We start from the raw sequence: 19,044 nt of genomic DNA, 5'->3' as shown, positions 1-19,044 counted from the left end.
CTATTATCCGGTCTTTAAATACTCTCACCTTTCTCTCCTGCTTCATGTCTGCATTGTCTCGTCTCCTGTGTATTCTCAGATCTTGGCTTTTGATTTAGTTTTTGATTTTGTTATTTAGTCTTTCAGTTTGTGCCGTGTTGGCCTTTTTGTTTGTTTAGTGGTTATTCTCATTAAAACATTTTCCAACCTGCATTTGGACCCAGACCTCCTTGTTTGAACCGTGACAGACAGGAATTCCCTTCATACAAAGGCAACGCGCAAGTAACCTCCAGGTTCTAACTGAACTGGTGCATTTTGATATAAAGTTAAATAACCTCTTTGAGAGACTCAATACGAGGGTTAATTAAGTGATTGATGGTTGTTCAGGTCTAAGCAATTGCACATATTGCTATAAACTTGGGACTTCATATTTTCATTCCTTTAAACTCATTCTTTGCTCACTTTCTCTTTCTGCAACCTGTGTGAATGTGTGTTTATGTTAGATTAGTTTGTATGTGTTAGGTTTATCCAATAAAATCATATTTTTATTAGAAAAGAAAAGTATCTTGTGTTTTGTGCTTACAAGTTAATGTCTTAAACTGCTGATTTTGCTACTGTGCTAATATATAGTGTTTCACTATATTCTGGATAGTAATATCTATTGCAGAGTTTCTGTTACACGACTTGTTTAATGAATCGCGGGTCGACTCTGGAACAGCCGTAAAACAGCGATTCTGTTCAAATTCCCTATTGAATCATATTCGATTCCCTTTGAGCTAAATTATATGTATTAATCCCTTTTACAGTGACCTGCATGCTGTCAGTGCATCCCACATGCATCCAGTTTGCATTGGATGGATCTAGAGTGGTGTTGCGTCCGATTGCAGCATATACGCCTAAAGTCTCATCAGGGAAATTTAATGCTCTACCATTTGAGCTGCCCGCTCTGTCAAACCTCTCTATTGATTCTGAGGAGGACAGAAAGCTGCATGCGTTATGCCCTGTGCGGGCTCTCAGTGCATATGTGGAGCAGACACGGGTCAGACATGCAGATCAGCTGTTTGTGTGTTTTGCCAACCTGGTTCGGGGGAGACCGCTGTGTAAGCAACGCCTTTCACATTGGATTGTGGAGGCGATTTCTATTGCATACAGAAGCAGGGGTTTGCCCCTACCTACGGTGGTGTGCGCACACTCGACAAGGGGCATGGTTACGTCATGGGCGTTATTCAGAGGAGTGTCTGTAGAGGACGTCTGTGTGGCAGCTAATTGGGCGTCACTGCGTGCAAAATGTTTACTGACTGTGTTTTGGAAAGTAAGAAATGCACCAGTAAAACTTTAATGCCACATTTCTAACTTTGTGTTAGAACTGTGCAAATTAAATCCACAAGAAGAAAAGAAGGGTGGGCTACCCCATGTTCCAATGCAACCAGCCAATCACAGCATGGAAAGGGAGAAGTGGCAAATTCTAATCTCATCGGAAAGGTTTAAGGGTTCCTTTTCAAAAGACACTCTTTGTTCTGAGTCTGCTACCTGCGAAGGAAGGGACACTAACAGAGCAACAAAGTACCGAGTCTGCTCAGCAAGGGTGAGGCACTAACAGATACATTCTCGTACTGAGGGCACTGTAGGATGCTGATCTCCTGGAGCACCAAAGCGTCACAAGATCTGGAACACGCAGATGTGGCCCAGGTCTAGGTGCTGAAGGCCCTTAGCTTGGAACAAAGGTACCTGAAGTGAAGTTTTGCTCTCTGGAGCTTAACATTGTTGCAAATGTCTGTTTGTCTTCTGCCTCTCTAGGCTAGAGATCTTGGACCAGAACTTGGTCTCTCTTGGATGAAGACTCAGGACATGCTGCATCTGTTGTTGTCTCGCTGGACGAAGACTCTGTTCATGGAAAATATCTCTTTCCTCACAGGCTGGAGGCTCAGATTATGGTCGTATCTGTTGCTGGAGACTTGAAGTGTGGAATGTTGGTACCTGTCTCTGGTACCTGTGGCATGGTGTAGTCCACCATTCTTTCCTCTTGTGGAAGTAATTTGAATAGTCCAAACACAAAGTTAGAAAAGTGTCAATAATGTTTTACAGGTGCATTTCTCACTTTCCAAAACAAACAGAAAACATTTGGTCATGTAATTAACAGCTGAGTTTGTGTAAGATGTTGCACTACACATCGCTGTGAGTGAGAATACTTATTTCTGTGAATAAGTATATAGTGTGTGTGTTGTGGTTTGCACTAGTTTGAGTGGATCTCCATGATCTCTTTTGGGATCAGGGAGCAGGTGAGAAAGAGCAGGGCCGGCCCTAGGATTTTGGTGGCCCTAAGCAAGATTTTGTGTGTGGCCCCAAAACACTCACAGGGCAACCACCAAATAACACAACTGCTCGTAACTGAATGAACACACATGCACTTGAATTAACAACAACTATATTACTTTATTTTAAAACAATGTCTCATTATATTAAAATATATATCAAATTTTGAAAGCACTACAAATAATAAGAAATAGTCAAAATCAACAAAATCACAAAATCAACATATTTAAACTATAAAAGCAAATAACTTGCATGTAACAAAGCTTTTAAGTAAAAACAATGACAAATGAACACCAATAAAAACTAAAATATTTTGACAAATAGCAATGATTAATAAGTGGAAAATATTCAAAATGATAAATAATAAAGTCAACAAATTTACACTATAAAAGCAATGAACTTGCATATAACAATGTCTATAAATAAAGGCAATGACAAATGAACACCCAGAAATGACCCAGAAATGAAAACTTAAATAAACATGAACCATAAGCAAAATATTCAAAATATAGTTAAATAGTGAAAAGTGTTAACTATTGTACAAAATAACAGCTAGAGGCTACTGTAAACACTATACAGTAGTTATTTATCTATTCACCACCATCCCACATCAGTGAGTCCTCAAAATTTTAGCCTTCTTGCTTTTCTTGAAGCAAAATTATCAATGACATCATCAAAACCGCGTTTTCGCTGTCTACTTTTCACATTTCTCTGACGTCACGTGACATGCAGCCAGAGAGCCCGACTAGTTTACCAGCTAGTTTATTATTAAATTAAATAACCCCCTGCTGTGTTGCAATGTGTCGGATACGACATGAAAGTGCTCTCATTATGCTATTTTTTTAGAATAACTCACTGCAACGCTGTGTGCCGTTTTTCTTGTTAGCACGCAGCATGCTAGCAAGAAAAACGGCGGATTATTTAATCTGAGTGAAATGAAATGGACCAGTCACATTATAACATACATACCTTTATCTTGTGATCTTTTTTCCGTTTCAATTTTTCTTTTTTTTCGTCCTTCGGCACCACTCGGGAATTTTCTTTTAGGAGCCATCTCTTGTGTTGTTAATTTGCGAAATAACGATACCCACAATGCCGCGGTTACTGACCGCTGCGCCGGCTGCGTTGTTGCCATGGTTACGCAGGGAGGAGGGAGCGCCGGAGCGGTCACAAACTTACTTATTTACTTTACTAGGTTTTTTTTTCACCCCTGTACTGATACGTCTGTTTAAACTGATATATTTCCGCGATTGTAGTATATATTAAAATAAAGAGAAGGTCAAAAATCCAGTCACACACTGATCGTGTGGCCCCCCCTCTAGTGGTTGTGGCCCTAAACAACCGCATAGACCGTTTATGCCAGCGGCCGGCCCTGAGAAAGAGGGAAACTGGGATTTGTAGTGTAGTAAGGCAGACGGTTGACTGGAAATGGGTGACAGCGGCTGGTGAGACAGGTGACTGTGACACACACATTAAAGAAAATAGTCTGGCCCCTCTGGCATTAGCCAGAATGTCATGCCTATATCCACTTGGAACTGAAAAGCCACCCCTCCTTTGAAATTCACTCCCCCCGCATCTCCCCATATAGGCCTATGTATATCTCTCAATGTGCAATATTACGACTCGTCGGTTGTTGTATATACTTTTATGATGATACTGTACAGTCTGTAGTCTCTAGTCTCATATTTTTTTTCTAACACCAGTCAGGAGTAATGTTCCTCATTTCATTGTATGCAGAAAAATAAAGGCAATAAAGGCTTTTAACTTAATTCCATTTAAAAACTTTATTTAGATATTTAAAACAAAGCCTAAAACATTATGGCTTTCAACTATTAAAGATAAAAAAAAAAATTTTCTTATGCAAATACAATCAGTTGACCATAAATGGTGTTAATAAAATATAAAAGTGAAGATAATGTATGAATAAAAAGATAACATTTAATAATGACTGAAAGCAAAATTATCATTAACTACTGAAAGAAAAAGTGAAAACTAATGAGATTGATCTCTCTCCTACTAATTTATAAGTAGGGATGGGTATACGTTTACATGCTAGAGCACTATGTGTAAATCCACCAGAGACACTGACAAAAAAAGCAACTGATTGTTTTTGCATGTCTTTGTTTATGCAGATGATTGAACAAAATGCTTCCCACATGCAGTGCAATGATACGGTTATTTTCCAGTGTGGATCCTCTCATGTATTTTCCGATATGATGACTGGTTAAATTTCTTGTTGCAGTGTGAACACATAAGGTTTCTCTCCAGTGTGGATCTTCTCATGTGTTTTCAAATGTTCTGACCGACGAAATCTCTTGTTGCAGTGTGAACACTCATAAGGTTTCTCTCCAGTGTGGATCATCTCATGTCTTTTCAAATGTACTGACCGACTAAATCTCTTGTTGCAGTGTGAACACTCATAAGGTTTCTCTCCAGTGTGGATCATCTCATGCATTTTCAAATTTACTGACTGACTAAATCTCTTGTTGCAGTGTGAACACTCATAAGGTTTCTCTCCAGTGTGGATCATCTCATGTGTTTTCAAATTTACTGACCGACTAAATCTCTTGTTGCAGTGTGAACACTCATAAGGTTTCTCTCCAGTGTGGATCATCTCATGTCTTTTCAAATGTACTGACCGACTAAATCTCTTGTTGCAGTGTGAACACTCATAAGGGTTCTCTCCAGTGTGGATCATCTCATGCATTTTCAAATTTACTGACTAAATCTCTTGTTGCAGTGTGAACACTCATAAGGTTTCTCTCCAGTGTGGATCATCTCATGTGTTTTCAAATTTACTGACCGACTAAATCTCTTGTTGCAGTGTGAACACTCATAAGGTTTCTCTCCAGTGTGGATCATCTCATGTGTCTTTAAATGTACTGACCGACTAAATCTCTTGTTGCAGTGTGAACACTCATAAGGTTTCTCCCCAGTGTGGATCCTCTCGTGTATTTTCAGATATGATGACTGAATAAATCTCTTGTTGCAGTGTGAACACTTATAAGGTTTCTCTCCAGTGTGGATCATCTCATGCGTTTTCAAATGTACTGACTGACTAAAACTCTTTTTGCAGTGTGAACATGTATACGATTTCTCTCTAGTGTGGATCATCTCATGTATTTTCAGGTCTCCTGATTTACTGAATATCTTGTTACACTGTGAACACTCATAAGTGTGGATCCTCTTATGCAGTTTTAAATAAGTTACTGAAGTAGAAATCTTTTCACACTTGGAACACATGGATTGTCTCACACCAGTATTTATATTCTCATATACTTGCAAACTTTGTAGACACCAAAAACTCTTTCCACACAAATGACATGAATGTGGCTTCACCTTTGTATGAACTTTCAAGTGATTCCTCAGACCTGAAACCGCTAAATACACTTTACCACATTGATCACATGTGTGCTGCTTCTCTCTAGTGTGGATGTTCATGTGCTCCTTAAAGCTTGGTGAGCATGAAAAACTCTTCCCACATTGATCACAAGTAAATGGTTTTTCTCCAGTATGAATTCTCATGTGACGCTCAAGACCTGTTTTTCTAGTGAAACTCTTTCCACAATGAGTGCAGGTGGAACATTTCTCTGCTCTTCTTTTATTTAAATATTTCTGTTTGGCTTGAGAGCAACTCAAAGGTTTTTCTCCATTTTTGGAATATTTTTTCTCCTCAACTTGACTTGATTCTTCATTTTCCTCTTTTTCTTGAATCAAATCTGAAATAAAAAGTAAAAAGGGTTCATTTTCAGTAACTTGTTATAAGCTTAAAAACATGAACAAACTAGCATTTGAGAGCAGTGCCAATAAGTCATACAGATGGTGTCGCCATAAGCAGATTTGGTAGAGCTGGTGTGTGGGATATCAATAACAAAGATAATTTAAAGGGGTCATATGATGCGGTTTCCTTTGGAGTGTTACAAGCTGTTTGTGCATTAGATAAGATTTGTGAAGCTGCAAAGCTTAAATTCTCAAAACCAAAGAGATATTTATTATGAAAGTTAAGACTCAGCCACACCTCCCTAAATTGGCTCGTTCAAACCCCCCCACTCGTCCACAACACGGCGTGAGTAGATTAGCGTAACACATCCCATAAAAATATGAATATGAAAAGAAATAAGGCGCAACTTCACCGGATGTAGTAGTGTTGCAGCGCCATGTTGTGGAGACGCAGTGCATTTCATTCCAAAAGCAAACATTCTTTGTTTGGCCTTTCAAATGAGGACACAACTATAAAACTGTGTTTTAAGTTATATTTGGGTCAATACGTGATGCCCCCTTTTTCTGTCCGGGTTAATTTTATTTTGCAGAAAAAACTAAAAAATACATAATTTCTCATCTACTTGTTATACATTCTTCACCTACTAAACCACTCTAACTTCTCCAAATTTTTAAGTTTTTCATCATTTTCTGCTATCCGAAGAGTCAAAACATCATATTGAGTGACTGTCCATTTTGTTAGGACAACTGGTTTAAAAACACTTAAAATCAACTTATATATATTCCTTTTCCTAGTTGGCATAATTTCAAACATGTTTTACATCCATTGACAAAACTGTAAAGCATTTGCACATATGTTTCTATCATAATATACAAATGAATGTTGTTCGAATTATGTTGATTCTATCCATATCATCCGGGGCGACCTTTTTGTCGAAACGACAATTTTGGGACCTTTATTTTGAAATACATCTCAAGGATGGGATATTGCATCAGCCAGACACAAGTGAAGATCCCCTGGAAACAACTGTAAGGTAACTCAGTCTCTCTCATATAGTAAGAAAAATAAGTTTTTTAACTGCTGTAATGTCATAGTCACTTTTGGTCATCATGTGGGGCGACCACCCCAAAACTGTGAATTATAATTTTTTTCCCACAAATCTATATTTTGATGATAAATTTGATAGTGGCATGTCACTAGAGGAAGGTAGTTTGGTTTCTGAGGCTAACTGTCAGCCTTTTATACTTGAGTGAACTTGAAAACATCATATGGGGTGACCGAGTATTATGTGGGGCGACCACTGCTGAGTGTTTTAAATGATAGATATAGGTCCTGTATTTGTAGTTTTCATATTATATACATCAATTATTTACGTAGAGTTAATTGTTTAAGCGTAATTATTTGTATATTTTATCTTTTTTTCTAAATTCAGCCATTTTACATTCATTTTATAGGGATTAACATTTATTTTTAGTTGTAGTACAATCCTACAGGAACATTTTAAAATATATACAGAATGACATTCCATTTATGTGACTATACATGCATTATTCATTTTAAACAAGTTTTAACCTGTTTTACCTATTTCCTAGATGGCACGATTAACAAGCAAAGAGAAGACTGCTCGTCATAGACAGAAAGTCCACTCCGACCCTGCAACAAGAGCAGAGTATCTTGCAAGGAAAAGAGAGAGGTAAAGAAAAAAAGCTTCTATAGCAGTGTGCTAGAGTCTCTAGAGCTACAGAAAGTTGGAGACCAGGGTAGATCAAATAAACGGTTTAGACTGTATGCTACAATGAGCTATTAAACATTGGTCACCTAAATTGGTCTCATCAAGCTGGACAACTTTCTAAATTAAACTTATTAGCTACGACCAACAGGAAGCCAGATATTTTGATTTTAATGTGGATTTTGCGAAAAATTAGGCTGTAAACAAATTCATACTCATCATAAGAGCAACATGCTGTTCACATCAAACTTTATCAACATGAAGAGAAGATTCTGAAGATGCTAAATTGCGAGCATATTTTGGATATCTTTGTGGTTATTTTTTAAAGTGACAGAGAACTAGTCATTCTGAGCAAATGCTGTTAATCTCATAAGTATACAAGGCTTTATGAATTAAAGAAAATTAAAAAAAAAAGAAATCAGAAATCTGCTCTCACTCTGCCTGCTTGTAAGTATGTGTGTTGAGTTTTAGAGTGAGTGTAGGGGGAAGGGTGAAAGGGAGAGAGGGAGAGAGACCAGGGAATAATGCTGTTTTGCAGACCATCTTTGAGGAAGAAATACACATTGATGTGGTGTAATCTACATAAATATGAAAATTATACCATTATAAGATGAGTTATATTCATATCGCCTCATTACAATACTCAACTTGTTTTTTAAAGATATTCTGAAAGAATGAAGTGTTTATATGGCACTTTATTGTCTATTGCTGTATACCCACATGAACTTTGTTCATATTCATGTTAATTCACAGTATATAAACTGTTAAAAGATACAAATTTACATTATAATAATGTATGAATACTTTTTTTTAGCTTAATATTAATTAACATTAATAAATGCTATTTAATTATTGTTCACGTTAACTAATATTGTTAGTGTTAGGAAATTAAACTGGATGGCAAAATTGTATATATTGTGTGTATGTGTCTGTGTGTTGAATTTAAAGTGCAACCCTTTCAATTCTGTAAACTTCAAATCCAAACTGGTAGAGTGTTACTGTGAATGCATGTGCCAACTGGGCACCATTTTCCTGATGCTATCGGGATGGCAACTGCGCAGATGGCAAGGGCCCGTTCGTTGCTACTTGCAGCTTTAATTAGGGCCCGAGCACCGATGGTGTGAGGACCCTATTGGAATTGCTCAGTTTAAATGTTAGTGTCCTTCTGATTTGTTATATTTAAATGTTGAAATGTTATTTGAATAAAAAAAGTTAAATTTTCTTTCGTCTTGAACTCTTGTGTGTACATTTTACAGTTTTTCTCAATTGCTAAAACACTATAACCAGTCTTTTGAACTAAAATTTCAAAACTATAACGCCATTTTTGAAAAAGCACACCCATTTCCCTAAACAATAAACACTATTCCCTGCTTTGACACATGAGTTATATTTGGTGAACTGTTACTGCAAAACTCTACACACAAATCCCTACATTTCTCAGTGCTTACACCATGTGGTCATTTAGAAAGCACAAGCATTCAACATTGTTCACTCAATCTGTGAAGTTTGAGCTCAATTAGCACACAATTATCCAAGTGGAAACACTAGGAGTCAAAATATTGCACACCCAAATCAGAACCTAAAAGAAGCCAAAGTCAGCTTACAGTTTTTCTCAGTCACTTTGGTGCATTTCTCAGATCAGAAATGAAATTGTCAAAACTACTTGTTCAACATCCACATCATCTAGTCTCTTGTGCACATCATAAAAAGCTTCTCATTCTTCTGATCAAGTTGTGATTGCTTTGGTACATTCATACAACTGATTAGATAAATTTGCCATGAATTTATTCAAGTGAATCTTGACTTTCACTAATGAAGATAATGTATATCAACCAATGATAAAGCAGTTCTCTGAAATAGCTCAAAGGTACATCTCTTGAACCTTTAATTGGAAAGCATACTGTATATAGACAGAGGACAACGCAGGAGTTACAAAATCTGACAGTAGACTTTCTAATTTTTATTTTTACCTTTGTGCCCATATTTATTTTTCTTTGCTGTTTCACAATGACACTGTAATGCATTTTTATTTTTTTTCTCATACCACTAGTACAGTACAAGTGTAACTGTGAATCCTATCCAGTCTTTTTCAATCAGTATCCCACATACAGTAATGTGTAATTTTGAAGAGGAAGAGTAGGAGGTGAAAGAGGAAGAGGAGGAGAAGAAGGAGGACGATGACGACAACATGGAAGAGACAGAGGAAGAGCAAGGACAAGAAGACAAGCAGTCTCCTATATTTTAGTTGATGAGTGCCAGGGTTGGATCAGGCATGCAAGAGGATTTGACCCCTGCTGCCTGGCCAGGGCTAATTTAGCCTGTGATGCTGAAGAGGTTCTTTGGCCTGTCCCAGACCAAAGACAGGATTCTGGGCAGAAAAAATATATTTTGTTGTTGTTTGCTGTTTTGTACTGTACTCTACAGTACATTAAATTAAGGAATAAAACACTTGCAAACGCATATATTTGTTGTTTTCATCATGTGAAAAGTTTTTTATTTGGATTGTTTTGGTTGTATTGTTTTGAATTTATCTCATCAGTGTGTAAAACTGTGTTGTAGTGTGTGTGTTTTTGAGGATTTGTGTGTCATGTCTGAGAGCAAAGTTTGGTTTTTCAGCAAGATTGTGTTGTTTTGAGTGGAGAGCTTCATTTTGACCTCAATATAAGAAGTTTGGGGAATTGAGTTAGGAGTTGTGGATTTGTGTTTAGAGTTTCGCAAATAAGAGGCATAATTTCAAGAAATGTGTTTAAGCAATTGAGAAAAACTGTAACTGAAATTTTTATACCTGTGGTTTTCTTATCATTTGGGGCGACTTATGATAATAAAGCAATAATTACACCAAATTCATAACCAAATATCCATCAGTTTAGCCTCAAATATTAATCAGTGGTATGCTATTGCTGAATGTGTAATATCTTTATAAATGCTAATTCAGTTTTTTTTGCTTTTAAAGTAAAAATCAGTATTTTAACTGGATTACGAGGTAGACTCTGATATTATAGAATAAACTTGTGAAATAATGTTTTTCAAAAAATGAAAGTGGACTAAAGTTTGTCTTTCTTCAAAAGTTAATCTTACTGATATGTGATCAACTAGTCTAAATGAAACATAAAAATGTGAATTTTTAGATATATTACGGTCGCCCCAGATGACTTTTCAAACACGAGTTTGCACCTATGCTACAAACGCCTAGTTTATAATGGGTTTTATCATTTCTGTCTCGAAGCGCCAAGAAATGGTATCAAAACATGGTTAGGGGTGTAACATTTCCAACACACGCTTGAGGTATCCGGCCAATTCCAAAGCATGGATAGCTGACCAATCAGAGAACACCTCGGTTTCCATCAACAGTGAGTTTTGTGAAATTCAAAGCATTTCAGAAAGGTAGGGCAGAGAGTAGCAACAATAATCAGTGATGGGCAAGCTACTTGGAAAATGTAGTGAGCTAAGCTAACAGTTACTCTTCATTAAATGAAGCTTAACTACACTAAAGCTACAGCCTTTGGTAATGTAGCAAGCTAAGCTACAGCATCATGGCAAAAGTAGTTCACTACATCTAAGCTATTTTTTAAAATTTCATTTTTCTATTGAACCAACATCATACAAAGTCAGTGCTCTCTCAGTGATCAATTAAATTGTCAGTCATACAGGCATACAAGTTCAGTTTAATTGTTTATTCAACCACTCTTCCAAACCAATTTGGCAACAAAATTCTGTATCATGTACAGGGCTGGATTTATCTCATATTCTGGGGGGTTGAATTCTTTCTTGAAAAAAATAAAAACAAAAAAGCAATGGCACCAGTCTCACAATATTAAACTAATAAAACAGGGAAAACACAAAATTTGTAAATAAAATAATTTTATACATATTATTGAATAACATAGTCTATATATGGATGGGTGTTCGTCAACTGATTGCATGTCGTCAGAGTTTACAGTGTTGACAGCTTCGTAATAAATAGCCTAAAGGAAGCGCTGTAGATTTGTTGTATATAGCTACTAAAATATGACAGACCGCACAAAAACAGCACTTTAATTTACTGCCGTGTTTGAACAAAGATAGTAATTGATTTCATGAATACAGGAGCCTGATTTTTTAAATTGTCAGAATCTATAGTACATAACAAATACAAAAATAAAAACAAATCACAAACTTTTGCAGTCAAGACTGTGAATAAAAGACAAGTGTGGAATGTAAGCCAGATTTGGCCCAGACTCTGTTACTATCTGGGAAGCAAAGCTAAATTCTATTGTAAAATTGTTAACTGACAGTAAGAATATATAACCGAATCAAGCGGCTATTTTCGTTTGCAGAAGGTAAAATGCATTAATGTAAAAATTTAACCGACAGGTCACAGCGGCTAGGCCTATAAGTCACATTTGTGACCCTGGACCACAAAACCAGTCATAAGGTTAAATTTTACTAAACTGAGATATATACATCATATGAAAGCTCAATAAATAAGCTTTCTATTGATGTATAGTTTGTTAGGATAGGACAATATTTGGCCGAGATACATCTATTTGAAAATCTGGAATCTAAGGGTGCAAAAAAATCAAAATACTGAGAAAATCACCTTTAAAGTTGCCCAAATTAAGTTCTTAAAAATGCATATTACTAATCAAAAATTACATTTTGATAGGTTTACAGTAGGAATTTTACAAAAAATCTTAATGTAACTTGATCTTTACTTAATTTCCTAATGATTTTTGACAAAAGAAAAATCAATAATTTTGACCCATACAATGTATTTTTGGCTATTGCTACAAATATACCCCAGCGACTTAAGACTGGTTTTGTGGTCCAGGGTCACATTTTATTATATTCTGAAATAAACAGGCCTACAACATAATGTTATGACATTATTTCCCTCACTCCACAACAAATCCTTTAACTTTAATCTTATTCAGAACAGAACAATGATGAAATAAATACATAAATAAATTTGCCTAAACAATCCAAAACAAATTAAATGTGAAAGTAAAGATGGGCTTATGTAGACTCCCTTTCTTGCCACAAATACAAATGTTTCCATATCTGCAATGTATTTGAAGCAAAATTATTATGCATTGGGTAAGCTTTGTACTTCATGCACGTCGACGGAAAATATCATGATGAGCAAAAATGTGCCACGGGACCGGTGGTCATGCTGAACTGCATGTTATACACACTATTTAAATTGACTAGTGTAACTTTTGGGTGACTGTGTTTTATTTTTCAAATGAACATAGTGTGCGCGTAAGACACCAGCGCGACCAAACAGCTGAATATCATATTCTGTCATGTTGGTCATAGTAAAGGCATAATTTGCTACTGCAAAGTCCAAAGCAGTTTGAAGTATTCAGAATATTAGCAAAGATTATTATAATTCGTTTAGACTAGAACACGGTTTCATTCTTATTTTGCTATGGAACCTGGACGGTTTTTGTTTGTTTGTTTTTACTAACGAACCGAAATATTTTGCCTTTCGCCATGAATTTGACACCCACTCTCTGCCCATCTTGTACTTCTGAGTTTGAGATCTTCCCAGAGCACTAGCCTGCTTCAAATACTAAAATCAAGGCGCCCATCATTAGCATTGCAGATTATACAGTTTTCTGTTGCTATGTGGGCGCTCAGTTTTTTTCTGACATTTAGCTAAAATATCGACAACAAAAGTCTCGACAACCAGTGCTAGACTAAGACACACTTTTCTCATATCTTCGAATGCAAAAAAAACAAACAAAAAAACATTAGCCTTTATAAATGTACTTTCAATCAACACTTCTTTATTTACCTCAAGTCTGCAAACAAGCTGAGATGCTTCAAACTGCGTGCCGCACTTCATTCACGAGAGAGGCGGGAGGAATAATACGGTATGACTGACAGTTTAATGAGCCAATGGCATCACGAGGTTTAGTGGCGGTGGCGTCGCTTACTGACCCAGGATCAGTGATCCGTAGCAGTTATATTTCCGATTTGAGCTTAAAGTATAGAACAATATATAGCTTGTAGCTTTTGTTGACGCTACCGCGTTACTTGATCAAAATAATAGCTTAGCTACTGAAAAGCTATTTGATTCAGAAAACAGCGACGCTACCACCACGCTACTGAGAAATGTAGTTAAGCTAGTAGCGTCACTACTTGTAGCGACGCTACTGCCCAACACTGACAATAATGTACAGTATGTGGAAAATAACATGTTTTTAAACCTCAAACTGCATAAACACATCATCATTTGATGCTAAAAAGTGAATAACAAGTCAACCTTAAGATTACTATTGTTTTGAATGTGTAAGCGCAGTTTCTAAACAATATTACATGTTTATTTCTTGGTAAGACACATTTTACAGCAAAACATTAAATTTGAGTCGGGAGGCATGCAACAGTTTAATTTCGTTGAAAAGTTCTTGAATTTCTCTCCAAAAATGTAGAAACCCTGAAACTAATGATGTAACAGCATTGGACATGACTATAGCTAACACTACTGTTTCTGCATCAGCCGTGTTTGATCTGTTCATAAAAGAATTCAGTAACACTTTCTTTGAAGCCCATATTTATAATGCATTATAATGGTGCGTTCACACCAGACGCGACTTGTGCGGAAAAAACGCGCTATTCGCGCGTAGTTGAACGCTTGAACATTTGAGTTTACTCGCGTCATTCGCGCGTGACATTTTCTTCACAACAGACGCGAATTTGCGTCAAGGGAGGGGCTTCTGCCACTCGTCAGCGGGAAAGTAGTTGTAAAATAGGTGAATGAGCTCAATTTGCCAGCTTTAGCTTGCTTGTAGTCTCAATATGTATGTATGTAGGTTAAATTGAGTAAAGAGCGTTTTTTAAAACTAACCAGATTGTCCGACCTCTTCACTCACTTTATTCCTAGCAAGAACCCTTTTATTCCTGTTTCTACTAAAGTCCAAAGATGTATCGTACAGCTCCGAGGAACCACAGACAGCAACGGTGATTTTGTCCGCCATTGTTGTTTCGGATTTCTGCCTCCGTCACTACTAGAGCAAGCTCCTGATTGGTCACCGCGGCGCGGAATTCCGCCGAAGTTCAGATTTTTGAACTCGCGGCAATCGCTTGAAACGCTCAATGCGCGCCGCGCCGCAGGATGGCTATTCGCGTCTTTGCATTGACTTAACATGTAAATCACTCGCGCTTGCCACTTCATTCGCGTCCGGTGTGAACGCACCTTAAGGGTATTCTTAAGACACTATAATGAATTCATAGTGCATTATAAAAAAAAAACTTATACTATGTTGTATCATCTCACGAGTTTATAAAACAGTTTTAATGTGTTATAATTTTTATTTATTTGCGGTTACAGCTTATAAGCGTGTGATTATCTCCTCATAGTTATAACACAAGTCTCATATATTACCATGTTACGCATGTCACTTTACTGAAAGCATACAAAGAGCACTTATAAGTAATAATAATAACAATAATATTATCTATCAAAGAGCCAAAAGTTAATGTATCAGATGAATGGATAACATGACACGTTTGTATTATTAGTTAGATTATTTTGATGGTACCCTTTAGACAGCTTTTGATAAGTAACTATTCAACTGCATGTCAGCTAGCAATAATTATTATTAGTAGTATGCTAAATATATTCTAATACTGTATTTTGATGGTTGCACAAAAGACAAACTGATATGTAACTTTGCAAGTATGTGAACCTTGTACCTAGCCTAACCTTAACCTAAGTCGAATAATACTACTAATAAAGGAGTGTTAGTGTAGCTGGAATGTACATGTAGTTGGAAAGTTGCTTCTAGTCAGTAGACCAGGGGGCCCATCATAATAAAATGTAATATAATGTAAAAAAAAAAAAAAAAAATTATATACAAGATATAGTCCATTAAAAATTGCGTAGATTTAATATGCCATCTATCGTGTCTAATAAATAATCATAATCTTAAAAGTTAGAACCCCTAATACTCAAGTACTTTAGTATATTGTAATTGTTATGATTATTCATGAGAACATTTTATAAGATTTTTTTTTTTATTTTTATGATGGATTCATTACAATGCCTTAGAAATACTTTATAATGTATTATAAATAGGAGCTTCATAGCAAATGTTACCAAAAATTCTGTGCAGAATTTAAATGTTTCTTACTAGATCTGGAAGTGCTTTTGCTGCCCCATCTATACTTTAACAGACTGATCTGCTTTAAAGATTGTTTCTATTACAATTAACTAAATATAAAGCAGCTTGAAACTCAGTATTAATATAACTTTGAAATAATGTACCACAAAGAGTCATTAAAGATGAATGAAGATTAAACACCAACCTCCTTGTTCCTCTTGTTTTATTCTCAAAGGTTCTGGTTCCTCCCGTTTTATTCTCAAAAGTTCTGGTTCCTCTTGTTTTATTCTCAAAGGTTCTGGTTCCTCCAACTTTATTCTCAAAAGTTCTGGTTCCTCTTGTTTTATTCTCAAAGGTTCTGGTTCCTCCAGTTTTATTCTCAAAAGTTCTGGTTCCTCTTGTTTTATTCTCAAAGGTTCTGGTTCCTCCAGTTTTTTTCTCAAAAGTTCTGGTTCCTCTTGTTTTATTCTCCAGGTTTCTAGTTCACTCATGTTCTCCTCACTCTCCACTTTAATAAACATCTTTACAGCATCAGATCTCAGATCAGCAGATACTTCTCCAGATATTCCTGCTCGCTTCCAAACCTAGTCGCAGCTGTGAGGATGAGAATATTACAAGTATTTACTGACCGAATTCAAAAACTGTATTTTTCTGTTTACAGAAACTACATTTCTCACAGGCTGAACTAAAACCGAATCACAACAAAACAACAGAGAGCAGTGAAACTAATCTTCTTCTTCTTAGGTTTAATGGTGTTTGTCAAACAGAAGTGTGTGTGTTAGTGCCACCCGCTGGACTGGAGTGAGAAGCGCCGAAAGAAGGGAAAATATTACGCTTTGTGTGTCTACAAGGTGCGCTATTTTTTTCTATTTTTTCTTTAAAAAAGCCGATCTGCTCAAATAAATGAAAATGACTTCAAATTAAGACTCACATCATGGTATTTGATGAGCATCAACAGTCTTTGTCAGTGAATATTAAAGGAGAAAAAAAAGAAAAAAATATGCTTTCCTACAATATACAAAAAAGTATTTATCCCACAATGAGTCCCTACAGGATGGACAAGTACAAAAACAATTGTTTCTAACTTTAGATTGAACAGAAAAATGTGTCTACCCTTGATTTCCTTTCGCCATCCTCTCTGCCATTCCTTTATTAAATTTGATTATGACCTTTTCTGCATCTTTAATTGGCAAAAACCATATCGACATATTCAGCTGTTACTCATCTTCCCTTTTAACAGTGAACAGTTCAGTTAATAAATACAAGATACAATACCTGCTCTCTAGAAGTGCATTCATGTTATATTAGAGTTATGATTTTAGTGAAGTTAAAAGTTTTGAAACCAAAATACCTGCAACATCCAGTTAGACCTGTAGTAAACTCAGAAGAGAAGATCAGGAGACAAGATGTTACTGTGTGATGCTGCAGTCATCCAGACTGACTAAACACTCAATCGCTGGAGTTTTAGACAGATTTCAGGATCGTCATTAGAAGATAAAATATGCAAAGGATGTAAGCAGTTACAGGAATTTGCCCAGATTTTCAGCGACTCTAATCCAATCAGCAGAACTATAGACTCATTATCACAGAGATCAGGGAAAGTCTCACCTTCAGCCTCTGCATTCATATTTAACTCAGATATTGATCAGAAACAAAGACACCAATTAAAGAAGTGAGGCAGAAACATCAACAGCCAATAAAGACAAAAGATGACACTTACCATGATTTCACATTCATGTTCACACACTCCTAAAGCTAAATATATTTATTTTAAAATTCTTTAACCTAAGGTACTAGAACAGTTTGTGTTTGGTATTTTCTAAGTACTTCTGGAAAATTTCAGTCAGGTTTTAAGTCCATTCATAGCACTGAGTCTGCTTTAGTGACCCTTCACTCCTGACTCTAATGATTTTACACAACTTGTAACTTGGAAATCATGAAAATCCAAATAATGTAGAATATCAAGATTTAATAAACATGTGCAAATAATCTAAATATCTTTCATTCATATTTTTCATAAATAGTAATGAAGTACTACTCACAGTTGACTAAGTTTGGGTATAAATAAAGGCGTATACATTTGCCTTTATGTGTAAAGAATCTTGAAGAATTAAGTTTATATAATCACTATTTGTACTTTCAAAAAATAAATATTTACTTTTTAACACAGGTACATTAAGCAATTTGGTAAGGCACTCAAAATCCTCTTTTCCAAATGTATGATTGGATATTTACTATTTATTATCATTTCATTATCATTGTCATATTTCACAACTCTACGGAGCGGTAAACGAGGAGATGAGGAAATTCAGGAGTGAACTTAAAACTTAAAAGACATTCACTTGGAGGATGTAAGACATCAGAGGAGAAAACCACAAACAGATCACTCTTAAATACTCAACTAAACGAAAGGAAAGACAAGACACTCCTGAAATCAATGGAAACAGGAACAGGAAAACCAAATATGGGCATTAGAGAACATCAGGAAAAACAAGGACAAGGAGCTCATGGAAACAAAAACAAACACAAGGACAGTCCATAGGTGTGACAATCATTACTGTTAAAGACAAAATTATATTGGTTGAAATTAAATTATTGCCTAGGAAATTCAGCAAAAGGGTAAATGTTCAATTGTAAATGAATCTCTTTTGCTTCAGGGGTGTGTGAATACAAATCTGTGGTGCTCTCGATGTTTCTGCCTCTTTAACTGTTGTGCTTGTTAATGCTAATGAACACTTGAGTTGTGTGTGAATGTCTTTCCCTGATCTCTGTGATCATGAGTGCTATAGTTAGAGTACAGAATAGAACTGATCATATCCTTTGAATACTGTGTTTAAGCTTGTGATCTGAGAGCTTTGTCTTCATCTGTAAGAACGGCCTCCTGAAACCTGAATAAAACTCCAGTGATTGAGTGTTTTAGTCAGTCTGGATGACCGCAGCGACACACAGGACCAGCTCAAACAAGTCTCCTGATCCTTTTCCTGCAGGTGTATTAAAGCTATTTTGTTCTTTAAACATTTAACTTCACTAAAATCATAAAACTAATACAACATGGCATTTTTTTCTGATAGATGTACTTCTAGTTAAAGTTTCTAATAAACAGTTTATTGTGTCTTGTATTTATTACCCAAACGTTTCACTGTTAATAAAAGAAGATATGGAGGGAACTGAATGTGTTGGCATATTTTTGGCCAATTAACGAAAATGAAAAGGTA

The 19,044-nt window shown here is 36.0% G+C and overlaps 1 pseudogene; it reads right to left on the bottom strand.

Annotated features, from left to right (window-relative positions):
• Nucleotides 1-4,420: 4,420 nt before the first annotated feature.
• LOC141312761 (uncharacterized) lies at nt 4,421-16,072 on the bottom strand (annotated as a pseudogene).
• Nucleotides 16,073-19,044: the final 2,972 nt, after the last annotated feature.

Source organism: Garra rufa, unplaced genomic scaffold (genome assembly GCF_049309525.1).
Source record: "Garra rufa unplaced genomic scaffold, GarRuf1.0 hap1_unplaced_005, whole genome shotgun sequence".
Taxonomy (NCBI): domain Eukaryota; kingdom Metazoa; phylum Chordata; class Actinopteri; order Cypriniformes; family Cyprinidae; genus Garra; species Garra rufa.
Note: the sequence above shows the minus strand (reverse complement) of the source record. Positions and strands in the feature narration are given on the sequence as shown.